At 44.6% G+C, this 16142-nt stretch overlaps 1 long non-coding RNA gene across 1 annotated transcript; it reads left to right on the top strand.

Moving 5' to 3' along the window:
• Positions 1–12356: 12356 nt before the first annotated feature.
• On the top strand, positions 12357–13649 carry LOC308103117. Its single transcript, XR_013934702.1, has 3 exons — positions 12357–12406; positions 12730–12778; positions 13460–13649. It is a non-coding gene; the product is annotated as an uncharacterized lncRNA (long non-coding RNA).
• Positions 13650–16142: the final 2493 nt, after the last annotated feature.

Raw genomic sequence — 16142 nt, forward strand, 5'->3', positions numbered from 1 at the left:
GCACGGCTTGCAAAGTTTCCATTGATCCAAGCATTGAGCGAGAGGCTTGTCGCTGGATGCTGCCGTCGCTAGTTTCACTGGTCGTGAAACCGTGACCATGGGAACCGGAGACGCTAAAACTCTGCTCAGCGGAGCTACAGCTGTGGAGCTCGCTAGAGACAAAAGAGGCCGCGTCGATCCTGACGTTCTGCGTGTAGAGATCACGTGACCTAGTGCGGAAGTGTTCCACACTATTCCCTTATTGCCTACAAGGTCCGCCGCCATCTTGACTAGGCCTCTCGGCCTGACTAAAGGAAGCGACGGATCCGCCTCTACTGACGGAGGCACTCTGTTGCCCTCCAGAGGCTGGCGTGACACGGTGCACGGCAGGCTGTAAACATTGGGGTGACCCTCGACCCGCGCCGCCATCTTGTAAACCTTCCTTCTCACAGTGGGCCTCTGGCGCCCTCTGCTGGATGGATGGTAAAAATGGAAATTTTGGCGTGACCCTTGTACATTGGCGTTTAGAATTAGCAATGGATTTAATACATTTGTCTTGTTCATAGCATGCACAGTATTCATCCCAGCAGCGCTTGGACAGTCTCCAAAGGGACTGTCCAAGCGCTGTGGGCTTATGGTTGGAGGGCATTGATACGGAGGGGCCCCCCCAAGGGGGGTCCCTCCGCATCGCCGCTCTGAGGCGGGTGAAATAATGAGAGGTTTTGTATTTTTCAGAACATTTATTTGAACCACACTTGACACACAAACACCCTGGCAAACAACATTTGGACAAGTCAAAACAGCAGAGGCCTGGCTCTGTAACACTGTTATTTTCTGTCGTTTGTTTACCGTCGGGGCCATGAAAAGGCCAAGTCTTTTTCCCGAGGTGACCAGGGGGGCTAATCCCCCCCCACTCCGTCCGTGTGGATGTGGGGGGGGCAGCCAAACAACCGGTAACACCGGGGGGCAATTGTCAAACACGCTGCCCGCGACCACGTCCTCTCCCGCCGCGTCGAGTGGATCTGGGGGAAGAAGGGGGAGGGGGGGAGCGGGGGTCCTTGCGACGGACGTCGCCGACTCCCAGCGACATGGGCCCTTCCACTCTGGTGGGACGGGCTGAGGAGTTGCGGGAGCTGCCGCTGGCGCTGGATTGGCGAGGTGAGGAGAGTCTCCCCCTTAAGGCAGACCTCTCCTGGCGGGGTCTGCCTGGTTGGGGAGACCTCGGGGCCAAAAGACCCGCCGCTGCCTCTTTCCGGGCCCTCGCCGACTCCGTGGAGTCCTTCAGGTATTTTTCTGCCCCGCAGAAGAGGTTACCTGCTGTGAGTGGAAGGGCCAGCAGCTTTTTCTTCGCGTCGATCTTCTGCGCGACTTTTGTGAAGGTGGCGAGGTCGAGCCACCGCACCCTCTCTATGGTCGCGCAGTCGTCCAACACCCGCCCGGTCCAGTTGATGGCGTGCTGGGTGCAGGAGATGGTGAGCTGGTTAAGGCGATGCAGCTCCTTCGCGTCATCGCCCCATGTCTTTTTTAGCTCTGCTAGCCGCACGGCAGAGGAGCCCTGGAGGATGGTGACGGCGTTGAGGGTTTTTGTGACCTGTCCGGCCGCGGCGTAGGTCTTTTTCAACGCCGCGGAGGATTTTCTCAATTCGTCATTGTAAAAGGACGGTGTGGCGCCCCCAAGCACCACCGTACCTGACTGCATGTCCTCCAGTCCTTCTGCCAGCACAGGGTCCATCGGAGGGACTTCGATCAGCCCCAGGTCCCTGGCGGAGATTAGGTCGATGGGGAAGGCTAGCCTTTGCGGGTCTTGATGATCCCCCCAGGAGCTCATCAAGGCCGTCTTGAACCCCATCGCTTCAGGGAGCTTCTTGGACTCCACCACCCGTGTTGGTGGAGCCTCCAAGCCCTGGAAGCCTACTGTAGTAGCGGTGGCGTTGCGGCTCTCCACGGGCTGCACCAAACCGCACCTGGCGATGGCCCGCTTAAACACCGCCGTTACCGGTTCGACGACCTCTTCTTTGACGGTTTCGGGGTTTCCGCCTTCCCCGTCGGCGCTCGCCATGGACACCTCCTGGACGTCCTGGTATGGCGCGAGGTCCAACTCGTCCTCCAGCTCTTCGAAGGCCAGTGACTCCTCGCTGTCGGCCAGCGAAGCAGCCCAGTCGTAGTGTCGACGGGGGGAGGTGGAGGCGCTGCTGGTTAGCTGCGGCGGCGATATATGTGCAGCGGCAGCGGCGGAAGGTGGCGTCAGCGTCGTCGCCGCTAGCCGCTTCATCTTCGGCGTCGGCACCGGTGGGGGTCCCATGAGTGTCTTCTCGGGCGGCACTCCTGGGGTCCCTGTGCTGGTGGCGGCGGAAGCTCCGGCTGAGTCGTTCCTGACCCAGCGGACCAGGGTCTCTACCCTGTCCAGCCGGGCGTCGAGCTGCTGGCTTGTGAAGGACGAGCACCCTGGGCACTCGTCCCTCTCGCCCTGGCGCTCCTTAGCGGTGAGCGCATGGTCGACCCCCAGGCAGTAGATACAGACGCGGTGGGGGTCGTCTGCGGCGACGAGGAGGTCACAGCTCGGTCGTCCGCAGGTCCTCGGTGGTTCCATTCCTGGTCTGGAAAAACAGCGGCCTAACTTTGGCTAGTAGCACCTAGCTAGCTGCTACCAGTAGCCTAGCCGCTGAATGAATGAAAATGCTACCGGCGATTTTCAAGGACCAGGAAAAGGGGATAACTGGGAGGATAGGTAAATAAATAAATACTTAATAATAACTTCCGGGAGAAAACTTATTTGCAAGGATTTTCCCGTGGGGAAATACTCCGTATTCCCGCGTTGGGTTTGAGTTGAAAAATGTCTTGCTTCTTGTGTGTGAATTTCTGCGCATTCGCTTGCAGAGTGGAGAAAAGAGGAAGAGCCTACGTCACGAGGGAGCTTTATACTCCCGGGTCTTCCGGACTCGTGACATACCCTTAGCCAATCAGTATTGGCACCGGGAGCGTGTGTGTTGCTCTGTCTCATCGCCTGAGGGCGCTGATATCCCATAGTGAGTAGTAAACGGAGAACCGTGGTAAAACCAGAGCACAATTAGACAATTGGAAACACCTGCCAATCGACTAACCATGGCACTGCTCGCTGAGTCACTCCCCCTGGCTCTGTTAAGTGAGAGTTCACATAAATTCTGTGTTTAAATCAAAAATCCTTTATCATCTTGCATCATTGAGCCAGCTCTGTCTCTCTCTGCTGTCTCTCTGTCTCTCTTTGTGTGTGTGTGTGTGTGTGTGTGTGTGTGTGTGTGTGTGCGTGTGTGCGTGTGTGTGCAATTGTGCACAGCATGCTCCTATAAAAGCACAATTACACAACTGGAAACACCTGCTGATCAATTAACCTAGCACTTCTCTCACACCCACAGAAGTCTTAAACTCTTGAAAAATATTTTTTTTACACATTTAGACCATATCCATGGTCATAATTTGGACATACCTAACAATAGATGTCAAAAAATGTTTAAAAGAAAAACAATTATTATGTAAAAAGTCTCTAAAAAGACAATCTTAATTACTTCCTGTCAAACGAAAACGTACTGCGTGATGACATACTCTTGTGGATATAAATTAATCTTCATTTCATTCACGTGTTTGATTCAAGGCTATGATAGAAGAAGGTACAGTCAGTCCACGGGCCAGGCAGGCGCCATTGATGCGCATGGGAGGCAAAATTGGAACCGGAAGTTCGGTGAAATACATTGGAGTCAATGAGAGCCGGCTGGACCAGCTTGTGAACACTATTTCTGAACGTTTGGGACCTTTGTCAGTTAATCAGTTCAGGAATATAAAGTTTTTTTGGGGCCTTTTTGGCCTTTATTTATAGTTTTCAGTAGGGACAGACAGGAAACAGGGAGAGAGAGAGAGATGGGGAGAGACATGCAGCAAAGATCGCCGGGAACGGGACTGGAACCCATGATGCGCATTGAAGCCTAGTGCCCGGACAGCTAGGCCAGAGGTCCGGGCCTTGTTCAGGAATATAAAAGAAGACATATCACAGGTTGTTTTCTAATCATTTGTTTTTCGATGTGCACACTGTATAGGCATCTAAACAGCACCATGTATCGTTTCTGGCTCGGCAGTATCGCAAAGTTTGGTTGTCAGGCTGTCAATGACCGTCAGTCTTGCGTTACTTTGGCAAGTTCAGAAAAGTACTCTTTAGATTTAAAATTATACAGTGTACACTTCGAAAAGCAACACAAAGCAACACAGCAGCAAACAATGTGTGATATGTCTTATTTTCCTGGGCCGAGTATTTTACAAAGGTCACAGTTGTTCAGAAATAGTGTGTGTTCATAAGCTGGTCCACCTGGCTCTCATTTACTCCAATGTATTTCACCAAACTCTCAGCTGCAGTTTGCCTCCCATTTGTCCCAAAGCGACAAATCTGCCGGCTGGGATTGCTGGATAACGAAAAGGACGTAGATGACCGTACCTTCTTTTTATTTACCGTGCTTTCATTCCCATAGCTCACGTTCCTCTAAACACACCTGATTTTAATTACGGAGCTAATAAATGTTTAACTCATTCAAGATGACGTCCAGACGTGTATTACTCATTTTAAACTTAATCAGCACACAAAAATACGTATCTGAAAACAATTTAGGTTAGAAATAAGCAACTTAGTCACAAACATGCTTCACACTGGCCGTCTCTATCTCCCTTGGGCAGCATGAGCAGCAGGGAACAAACACTAGCCCTCTGCTGCACACAGCTGCAGTGAGTGAGATTGCAGCATTCCATAGCCTGAAGGGACGGGACCTTCTGATTGGTTGAGACCAGGTTGAGACGACGTTTCAGACTGAAACTTCAAAATAAAATGACAGGAAAAGCCATTTCACCACGACTTTAAGCGAGTGAGAGATCACAAAAATGCTAATAAACAGCTTACATTTGGGGGAAAATTGGCTTTGACACTCTCTTCATATGCCAATGGTCATTGCCCCCTTGCCCATGTGCAAGTTCAGATCAGATCGATTAGTCAACCCATGAGGATAAAAATGGATGAGGACAGATTGACAAACAGGATGACAGAGGTTTCCTAATGTGATAGTAGGACAATAAGAATGTGTTTGTTTATTTATGTATTCTCATGACAGGAAGAAAGTGGGCAGACATACATCATTCTGTGGCATGAAGTATAATATACATGTGCAGTTGGTAATTTACATGTGCAGTTACAGCAAATGATCCACACTGCATGTCAATCTAACACAGGCAATGTGTTCTCACAAAGGTTCATATCTTATCAAAATATCATAATTCATAATACAGCTTAGGGAAGTAGATAAGGCCCGGGCGGGCCTAGTGACCTGGGCACCTAATGCCTGACAGCGCATCACGGGTTCGAGTGGGTTCCTGTGTCTGTTGTTTCCTGTGTCTGTCTCCACTTACTCTTATCAATAAAGGCAAAGAAGCCCCAAAAATATAAATGGAAAGCAGCTAAATGTGCAATATTGATTTTATTTGTTAGGGTTAGCCATGGTTACTGTAGTTGCGTTTAGGGTAAGATTATGCTTAGGGTTATATTCATAAGACAACATACTACTGGGTTCGGATGACATGGTCCAAGTTTGTTTAGTTGAAAAACGTACATTATTTTCTTAGCTACAATATGTACAATTATTACGGTGAGACCAGACTGGAACAGAGCTTAAGCCTATATTGATGAGTACCAACCAGTAAATGGTTAAACATCTTTGTTATGACTCCTCAATGTTAGTGTTGTCCATTTGTAACTCAGAGTGTACAATTAACACTGAAGATTTTACTGAGTTACTGGTGTACTGTCAGGTGAAAGCTAGCCCATGCTAAAGTGCAGTGCAGTTCATTCTCCAACTCATAACACTTGACTAGAGAGACAAGGACAGAATGTACTATTACTGAGAGAGAGAGAGAGAGAGAGAGAGAGAGAGAGAGAGAGAGAGAGAGAGAGAGAGAGAGAGAGAGAGAGAGAGAGAGAGAGAGAGAGAGAGAGAGAGAGAGAGAGAGAGAGAGAGAGAGAAGCAGAGAGAGATAGAATGCGGTGATGGGCCTCTGACTGTGCTCTGGTTTATCTACATGCTTCCTTGCCCCCCCGCTAAGTCTGCAGAAGTATCTGATAGAATTGTTCTGCTGACATACCGTACGTATACGCACACTTGCATTTCACTCAGCACAAGACTATTCTCTGCATAGTAAGGGAGTCAGCATTGTTACATAATGTCTGATGGGTATCAGAAAGACAGACAGAGACAGAGAGGTACAAAGTGGGAACATAGCAAAGAAGACCTAAATAATGTGTGTGTGTGTGTGCGTGCGTGCGTGCGTGCGTGCGTGCGTGCGTGCGTGCGTGCGTGCGTGCGTGCGTGCGTGCGTGCGTGCGTGCGTGCGTGCGTGCGTACGTGCGTGCGTGCGTGCGTGCGTGCGTGCGTGCGTGCGTGCGTGCGTGCGTGCGTGCGTGCGTGCGTGCGTGCGTGCGTGCGTGCGTGCGTGCGTGCGTGCACACAAGTCCTATTAGTAATGGGTATCACAGTTATATATGGGGGTGGCCTGAATTACATTATGTTCTTAACCAGAGGACTACTTGCTGCATCTTTAGAGATTAGATAAAGGAGGCATAGTCTGAATAAAGACACAATGAAACCTATTATCCTGGTCCTGGCTCATACATCACACAGGTGCACATAATCCAGCGATTTTAAAACTTTGGTGAGAAACCAAATACTGAGTGAGGACAGTGGGTACGTTTGAGGTCAAGTCTACTAAATTGTTCTTCAAACACTTTTATGTGGTCGTCTAAACTTTCAGAGCTGGCTTTGAAAGTCATGTGGGTCCTTCTTTCATGTGCAACCCCACACGCATGAAGACAACATCCTGACACAGACAAATTAAGAGAAAGAAAGAAAGAAAGAAAAAACACACAGACAGAAAGAAAAACTCAAAGCAAATATAGAACTGTAACAAAAAGAGAAAGACTGAATAAGTAATGAAGTATTCGGAGTAGCTTATTGTCGGGATCGGACGGGAACGAGGGTGTCCATCCCATTTTCGATGCGCTAGACCCCTGGGAGATGGATTGCTGAGGTGGAGTGCGACACCTACCATCAGCTCCCAGAACTTACCGCACAACTTAGTTTTCCATAGCCTGGTTCCAGGCCATGGACCCCGCCCACTCTCTGAGTGGACTGCCTCTCTTGGTCTGGTGTTATAATGTGAACCTAGGATTTATTAGGTACAAAAAGTACCGTCCAATGAGAGTCGGAGGTGGGGGTCCCTTGTGATTGGTTTAGGGAAATTCTAAACCAATTCTAATTGGTTTAGGAAAATTCTAATCCCCCCCTTGTAATCGCCTACACTGGAGCCAATGTCAGACTGAAGCTCCACGCAGCTTCAGTCTGATAATCAGGCTAAGCTGTGCTACTCATGTACTGAGTTGGCAATGCCCAGGCTCGAACCCAGGACCTTGCAGTCCAAAGACAAGTGCTGTACTGACTGAGCTACCCGGATACAAGTAAGAAAGGAAGAAGACAAAAAATGCAACACAGACAAAGAAATACACACAAACATGAAAAGTGTGCTGTATATTTGGTGGCAGAGACTGAATGTAGGGGGATGGGTTTGGAAAAAGAGAATGGAAAGGAGAGAGATGGCTAGATAAGAGTGATTCAAGTAAGATTTATTTATATAGCAACAGGATGCAGATACACAAATAAACGACATGCATATTCATTTAGATACAAAAAATAAATCAGCCCCTTTGCAGGGAAGGAAGGCAAGTCGATTCAAGGCTCCTTGAGAGAAAACATGAGAGAAAGGAGACTAACTAGGCAAAAGATTTTCCATTACGTAACTCTAACACACACACACACACACACACACACACACACACACACACACACACACACACACACACACACACACACACACACACACACACACACACACACACACACACACACACACACACACACACACACACACAAATCACAGCTTGTCTCTTTCATGAATGAACCCAGCAACAGTCCGACCATCAGCCCACAACCACCTCCCATGCGGCAACCAAGACAATGACACAACGCTGGCGTCAGAGAGAGGAGGACATAAACTTCAAACTGTGATGTTAATGTCACTTCAATGGAAAGAAGCAGAGAATGGCAGAGATTGAGACAACATAAACTGAATGAATTAATTCATCATTACATAAATAACAAAACATAACCTCTCACTTCTCTTATTTGCCAATGGGAAATCATGCAATGTCATCAAACAAACATAAAGAGAAGAGGAGAGAGGCAGAATGAATGAGAGAGATATGCAGAGAGAGAAGTAAATGTTAGCGCTGTTTGGCGGTCTGAGAGAGTAAACACTATTATTTACCACCCAGGGGTGACAAAATCACTCACTTCCCACACACACGCACGCACACACACACACACACACACACACACACAGACACGCACACGCACACACACCATTCCCCTTCTCCCACCCCCTCTCACTTCCTCTCTTTCGGTAAAATCAAGTGAGTTCAGTTGAATCCGTTCTATTTACTTTTATATAACCCCCCATCCTCTCTCTCCGTATTCAAACCTCTCCTCTCCTCTCCTCTCCTCTCCTCTCCTCTCCTCTCCTCTCCTCGCTACTTCTGCTCCTCCGTCTCCTGCATCAAATAGTCTGTGTGAAAACAGACGAGCTCTTTGGTGAACCATAGAACTTGTGTTCATTTCTGAGTGTGATCACAGCTGACTGATGAATGTGTACTGTACCACCTATATACTGTATGTTTCAGTACTATCTGTCTACTTACTATATATTTCAGTACTATTTATCTAGTTTCAGTGGGACTGGTGAGTGATACTGTCAAACAAACTAATCGCCCTGTCAGCTGACAGAATGCAGACCCAGTACCCAGGAGAAAGGAGACAGGAGGGAGGAGAGAGGGGAGAGGGAAGGCAATGAGGGGGTGGACGGAAGGAGGGAGAGGAGGAGGGAAGGAGAGGAGAGGATATGAGAGGGAAAGGAAGATTGTATAAGATGATGATGATGATAGGAGAGGAGAAGCATGGGAGCACTAATTGGCACAGCATAGAAAGGGCAGAAATGGAAGAGGAGAGGAGAGGAGAGGAGAGGAGAGGAGAGGAGAAAAGGGATAAGCTGAGCTAAGATCGCACATCAAAACCAAAGCAAACACAAAATAAACAGGTAAAGTGGGATGGATTAGTGGAATGAAATGTACCCTGAGAGAGAATAAGGCAGTTACTGTAGTAGGAGGAGATGAAAGAAGAACATGAATGGACACATCGTCCTCACACAATACACAGTCAATTCCTCAGTGTTATTTTTTACAAATGGAACCAAATGGATGGTTATGCAATGTGTATGTAGATATATTTTTGTTGATTTGTCTCCCCCTGCCCAAGGGGGGGGGGCCCCCTTGGGCAGGGGGAGCTCGCACAAAAAAAAATGTCAGACACTTTTTTACTCCTGTAAACCTGTGATGTGACAATAAAGATTCTGATTCTGAACCCGCAAGGGCCAGGTTACATCTGTACACTCCCAGAGTCACAAATAGATACATAATTTTTATTGTATATATATGCCCTTACATACAAACACATGTGTATATGTGAATGTACACATAAATAGCCACATTCACGTATTTCTTGCACAGCATGCACACACAAACCAGTTTTAAACATAGACTTATAGAATTTTATATACACACACAGTCCTGCTTTTGTATCACTCATACAAATATGTGTGAGCAATACACACACACACAAGAAAGTGACTGCATCCATCAGGTGCTCCACTGTGGCCATAAAATGTTATCGCCATATCATTGGCTGAGGCAGCTCGTTCTCTTAGCCAATGAGCACCCAGTACAGGCCTGGGCACTGGTGGAGTGGAGAAACTACTTGGCGACACGCACGCACGCACGCACGCACGCACGCACGCACGCACGCACGCACGCACGCACACACACACACACACACACACACACACACACACACACACACACACACACACACACACACACACACACACACACACACACACACACACACACACACACACACACACACACACACACACACACACACACACACACACACACACACACACACACACACACACACACACACACGGAGAGGGCAGATGAGGAAAGGTGGCAGACAGCTTGCATACAGAGCAGAAACGTCTCAGAGAGAGAGAGAGAGAGAGAGAGAGAGAGACAGAAGGGGGGGGGGGGGGGTGGTAATGAAATTGACAGTGGTGAGAAATGAAATAAGCGTGAAATAAGCGTGATATCCTGATTATGACAGCTGCTTGGCTGACTGAGTCTGTCTCTGTGTGGCTGTATGTCTCCAGGTTGTGATGAAGGTTGGTGACACATTAACCACTTGAACCCTCTATTCTTAGTCAAACGGATCTGAGTTACAACTCTACTTATACCGCCTTTTCCGTCTACACCGAATCTCTTTACCTAAAAATAGCCAACAGATCTGCCTGTCTGTCTGTCTGTCTGTCTCCTTTTCTTTCAGTCCACTTTTCCTTCCTTCCTGCCTGTCACACTCTCTCCCCTCCCCCAGATCCAAACATACATGATTTACAGCACTGGGATGGTTCTCAACGCGGGGTCCAGGGACCTCCAGCGGTCCTTGATATCGTTCCAGGGGGTCCCCAGTCCACCTGAATGGACCCTTATAAGTCTGTGACAGCGAGTTTACAAATGGAAACGGAACAGGTCAAGTAAAAGTTTGAGGTATTTTTACTTTACTGGAGTATTTCCAATTTTCAGTACTTACAAATATTGTACTTTTACGCCTCTAAAATCATTTAAAAACTTTAGTTACTAGTTTTTTGTAGATTTAGATTATTATTACAAAACATACATTACCCACTTCAGCCCTATATACTGTGTCCCTATATACTGTGTCTACAAGCTCACAATGTGCCGCGTCGCGACGCATTGTGAGCTTAGATCTGCTATTTTCAAATGATTTGTATACATTTACTGTATATACGTTTGAAAACTTGTGAAATGGGACATTCTGCATAATGAGTACTTTCTACTTTTGGTACTTTAAGTACATTTTGACACCAATACTTTTGTACTTTTACTCAAGTAAATTTTGAATTCCGGACTTTTACTTGTAACAGAGTATTTCTACATTGCAGTATTGATACTTTTACTTGAGTAAAGAATGGTTGTACTTTTTCCATCACCGCTGTTACCCTCCACTCTCCAGCACTAGTCTTCATTTGTTGGTAGGCTGGTGGACAGGTGGAGAGATTTCATACTCGCTGCTTTACTAAAGAACTTCATATTTCCTTGTGTAAGTAATTTAATGGTAAACAGATGGGACGGCGTGTCTATATGAGAACCACAAGTCTTGAATTAAAATCCTCAAAGTGAAACTGTGCCTTTTGAAAAGTGAGGAGGAAAGTTAGAGAATGATTATTATTTTGAACTGTCAGACTTTGGTATTATGTCATCTTTTTGAGTTAATTTTTTTACAACACGGGTACATTATTCTGTCAAGAATAAACAGCTAAATGAGCTACTGTATGTGAGCGTGTGTGTGTGTGTGTGTGTGTGTGTGTGTGTGTGTGTGTGTGTGTGTGTGTGTGTGTGTGTGTGTGTGTGTGTGTGTGTGTGTGTGTGTGTGTGTGTGTGTGTGTGTGTGTGTGTGTGTGTGTGTGCACGCATACGTGCATTTGTGTTTGTGTGTGCGCCCATGTGTGTGCATGCGCGCATGTTTTTGCATGTTTTCAGGTTTCACTCCATAATCCCTGGAACGTGACTGAAACATTTCCATTTCAAAGAGTTGTCTGGGTTAGACATTCTGACTCTGTGTGTGTGTGTGTGTGTGTGTGTGTGTGTGTGTGTGTGTGTGTGTGTGTGTGTGTGTGTGTGTGTGTGTGTGTGTGTGTGTGTGTGTGTGTGTATTCTAAAATGAGGACAGCTCTTGAGTTTCTGCTCAAATGCTGTGTGACATCTCTGTTTGCCTGCGCGCCCCATGGATACACAGAGACTTCTATATTAGGCCGTGGGCCGAGTGCCTCTATCTCCTTTAGTTTTTGAGTTGGTTGATCCCCATCAAGAGCCTGGCTAATTTTTTAGTATTGTGTAGATTAGTTGTTTATGAACACATTATCAAATGTTTCCATCCTGAAAAGTTGCGCCAGAAAAATAAAACTTAGATATAATGTCACTAAGTAATGTTACTTATTTTCAAGAAAATGGCAGCCCACTGCGAAGTATAAACCAATCAAAGCTTGCCTACTGTATCGGGCAATTCAGTTGGCCAATCATGTTCTTCGTACCACTTGCAAGAGCAGAACCCGGAAATGCAGCTCAGACTGACGGACTATTGTAAACAAGAAAACAACAGATATCTTATAGAAAGATTAAGAGGTAATATTTGTTTTGTGATGATCGTCGTTGTCTTATTCTTATGAAAATGTATACAATGGATGCAGACAATAGAATGAGCCGTGTTGATGACGGCACATTATGATATTAAGCATCAATATGATATCATTATAACGTTAGGGTTGCCTACAGGCAACAGGATGGTTTGCAGATGCAAATTTAGCGTTTTAACAACACCTGAAGATACTATTAAGCAGTGACCAATCTATATGTACCCCTTTATAAATGTCTCGCTATCAATAGTTGGCTCTGCTACACGTTGCCTCGTTATTTTATTGATTCCATCTCGTATCTTTTCTGTTCAGATCTCCAGTCACTGTGCATCCGTTGCCAAAGTTGGTGTTTAGGGTTACGGTTGGTGATTTGTTATTTCTCTCTTGACAAGTTCTAAGCTAAAGTTACCAGTTGTTAATGTACAGTAGATATAGTTAGGCGAGTTGGGTTAAATTACGTTTGTCTGTCAAGTAAGTGTGTGTGCACTAGCATGCTGCATTAATTATTTTGTACAACTGTTCAGAGCCCGTTTATATCTTTTGGTTAAATGCACAGTGTTAAAATACTAATTTGTAAGGTCTTTGTATGGCTTAAATGGTGTTTGTTATCTCTATCTTATGTTTGATTGTGTGCAATAACCACAAAAAGAAGCAAATCCTGCTTCATACATGTCCTGACTAGACATTACCATGTACCTGACTAGACCTTCAAAACAGCAGACAAAAATATACATAATCAGATCCTATTTAATGAATCAGCACCAGACAAAATCACTTGAATAATATGAATCAGTGTTGTGAAGCTACATTTAGGCAGAATTATGCTCGTCACAGAATCTGACTGGTCCTTCTAAACATGTTAATAGGACACAATGTATTGATACAGTACAGATTTTAATCTAGATAACACAGTTTTGACTTAAAATAATCTACAGAGCCCAAGTATTTGTACAGAACACCTGAAATTCTATAAATCTAATTAGATTAGATGTGGTGATGTAATGTTTCCTCTTTAGAGACCTTTGATGTTTGTGTGTTGCAGGCTGTATGGAGTGGCTCAATTGCAGAGGTGCAGGAGGTGACAAACAACTGGATCTGGAAAATGATTGTGACATGTTTGAAGAAGAGTGGATTGTGTGTCACGTAATGCAGTCTATGAGAGATGGGTCGACATGATTATGAAGATCTATGTTTTAATGCTTGTGCTCTTTTGTAAATGATTGGTTCAGGAAACTAAAGATATAGTGTGCACATCTGCTCTCATCGACTTCAATGCATTACAGTTAACTTCAGGTGCCAGTTTTCTTCGCAGTGCGTCTATGACACATGCGATGTTATAGAACAGCTGTCCTAGTGGTTATAGGGGAAGTTCAAGGCTGATCTGATATCCACTCAAATGCAGAAAATGTACGTATGAAGTAATGTAGCTGGGCCACAGACAAGGACCTCATGGCATGTCATCCATCAATGGAATAGTTTGCTGCTGCAATGTGATACTATGTAATATTTTAACTTTGAATAAATCACTCTAAAAAAGTAACCTTTTGTACTACTTCTACTGGTTACCATACCCTACTGAATCTAGGCTTTTTGATGCAGTTCAAGTGCCACGTTTTAGTACAAATGTTGAGATACAAAGAGTTACCGGTAGTGAGTAGGTTTATTTAACAAACCATTTATTTGGCTACCTTTTCTAGTCTTACATGCTCTTGAAATGTGCTCTTTATTGGTCAAGAGAATGTAACTGTAATTCTCAATCTAAAATATTCCCATTGGTTAGCACATCTTGGTCTCTTAGTTTCATTTATTAAATGCAACAGAACCTGATACATTGTGTGGACACTGTATGGACAGATGACAGGAAGAAGCTGAGAGGTCAGTTACCACCATTGAAAAAGATCAAACAAAGAAACAAAATAGTATATTAGGTTTTGTGGTTATTTCATTTAATGATGTACATGTCACCTATAGTATGTTGTGTAAAGTAACTAAGTACATTTACTCAAGTACTGTACTTAAGTACATACAGTTGAGGTATTTTTTCAGACATGCGAAAGTGTCACTTTTCAGCTACAGTCACCTTTTTGAACCCAAATAGGGCAATTGTGTGACACCTGACCCGAAGAAAACAACATGTTGTCACCTTTTTCACCTCGGGCTGTTTGCATGCCTGTTTTTTACTTTACTGGAGTATTTCCAAGTTTTAGTTATTTTACTTCTACTCCACTATATCTCAGAGACAAATATTGTACTTTTACTCCACTACAATTATATGAAAACTTTAGTTACTTTGTAGATTTGAATTATTATTACAAAACATACATTAACCTCTTAGTCTTCAGCCCTATTTAAACTTTGGCTATTTGAAAATTGTCACTCTACAAGCTCACATCGGCTATTTTCAAAATATTTTACATTTGATACATATTACCTTGTGAAACGGGACATTTAATTCAACATAAGAGTACTTTTACTTACGGTACTTTAAGTACATTTTGATACCAATACTTACGTTCTTTTACTCAAGTGAATTTTGAATTCCGGACTTTCACTTGTAACAGAGTATTTCTACATTGCCTTTCCTTAAGTAAAACATGTGAGTACTTTTTCCACCACTGACTATAAATGGCTCACAGTTTAACAGGTAATAATGTACGATTTATTTGAAAAATTATCTGTAACTGTAACAGATTAAGTATACTTATATATGATACAATTTTAGATTAGAAAGACAAGAATTAACGTAACCACTTCATTTATGTAATGATCAAATCACCGTAGTGGCAGTGAACGAGAGGCAAGGCAATAGGCATATAGCGAAAATAATCGGATATACAAAAGCAGTCCAATACGGTTATGAATGAACTATTAGTAGCCTATGGTATAGCTGCTGCAAGTTCGTTAGGAAAATATATATTTTACACTCATTTTAGTCTTTTTTGGACAAGAAGTTTCGGTTTTTACGGAATGTTTTCTTCCTGGTTGCCATGGAGATTCTGAGTAGCCCTGCATATTTGCCTGTTTAAAATTGCATTTGTTAAAATCGGTCTTTTTCATTCTGGCGCACGAATCGGAGATGGAAACATTTTTTACAGTACTTATAAGAATTTTATATGTCTACTGTGAAAAAAGAATGTACACTCAGAGTGGGGATCAATGGAAGTCAGAATTAGAGCCCTCGGCCCATGGTCTATATGAAGAAACAAAGAGAAGGGGAGAAAGAAATGGATATCAAGTTAGTTTGCAAAATTGGTGAGCCAGGGAAGTTGAGTGTCTCTTTCCTGGCGAAATGCAGCTCAGTGGTTTTAAAACTTTTCCATGTCAAGGTCCCCCAAATGAATATGTATTTGGCCGTGGATCACTATCTAAAGATATTTGTTACAGGGACCCCCATACAAGAATTGTGTTTCAAAAATATTCAATTTGCTTTTCAAATATGTTTTGCAAATATACACAATGTATTTAGGGCAGGGGTCTTCAATGTTTTTCAGGCCAAGGACCCCTTAGCTGAGAGAGAGACCAAGCAAGGACCCCCAATACAAATTGCATAAAATTGTGTTGCAGATTCAACACAGATTTCATAATAGCTTCATAGACTTGTTTGACAGTTCTATTGTCAGTGTTGTGTAAATTAATGTTTGTTGTCTCCGCCAGGCCGAAAGGCATGGCGAGAGAGTATGTTTTCGCCCCTGTCCGTCCGTCCTTGTGTCCGTGTGTCCGTGTGT

Source organism: Gymnoscopelus braueri, assembly GCF_963280865.1.
Source record: "Gymnoscopelus braueri genome assembly, chromosome: 16".
Taxonomy (NCBI): Eukaryota; Metazoa; Chordata; class Actinopteri; order Myctophiformes; family Myctophidae; genus Gymnoscopelus; species Gymnoscopelus braueri.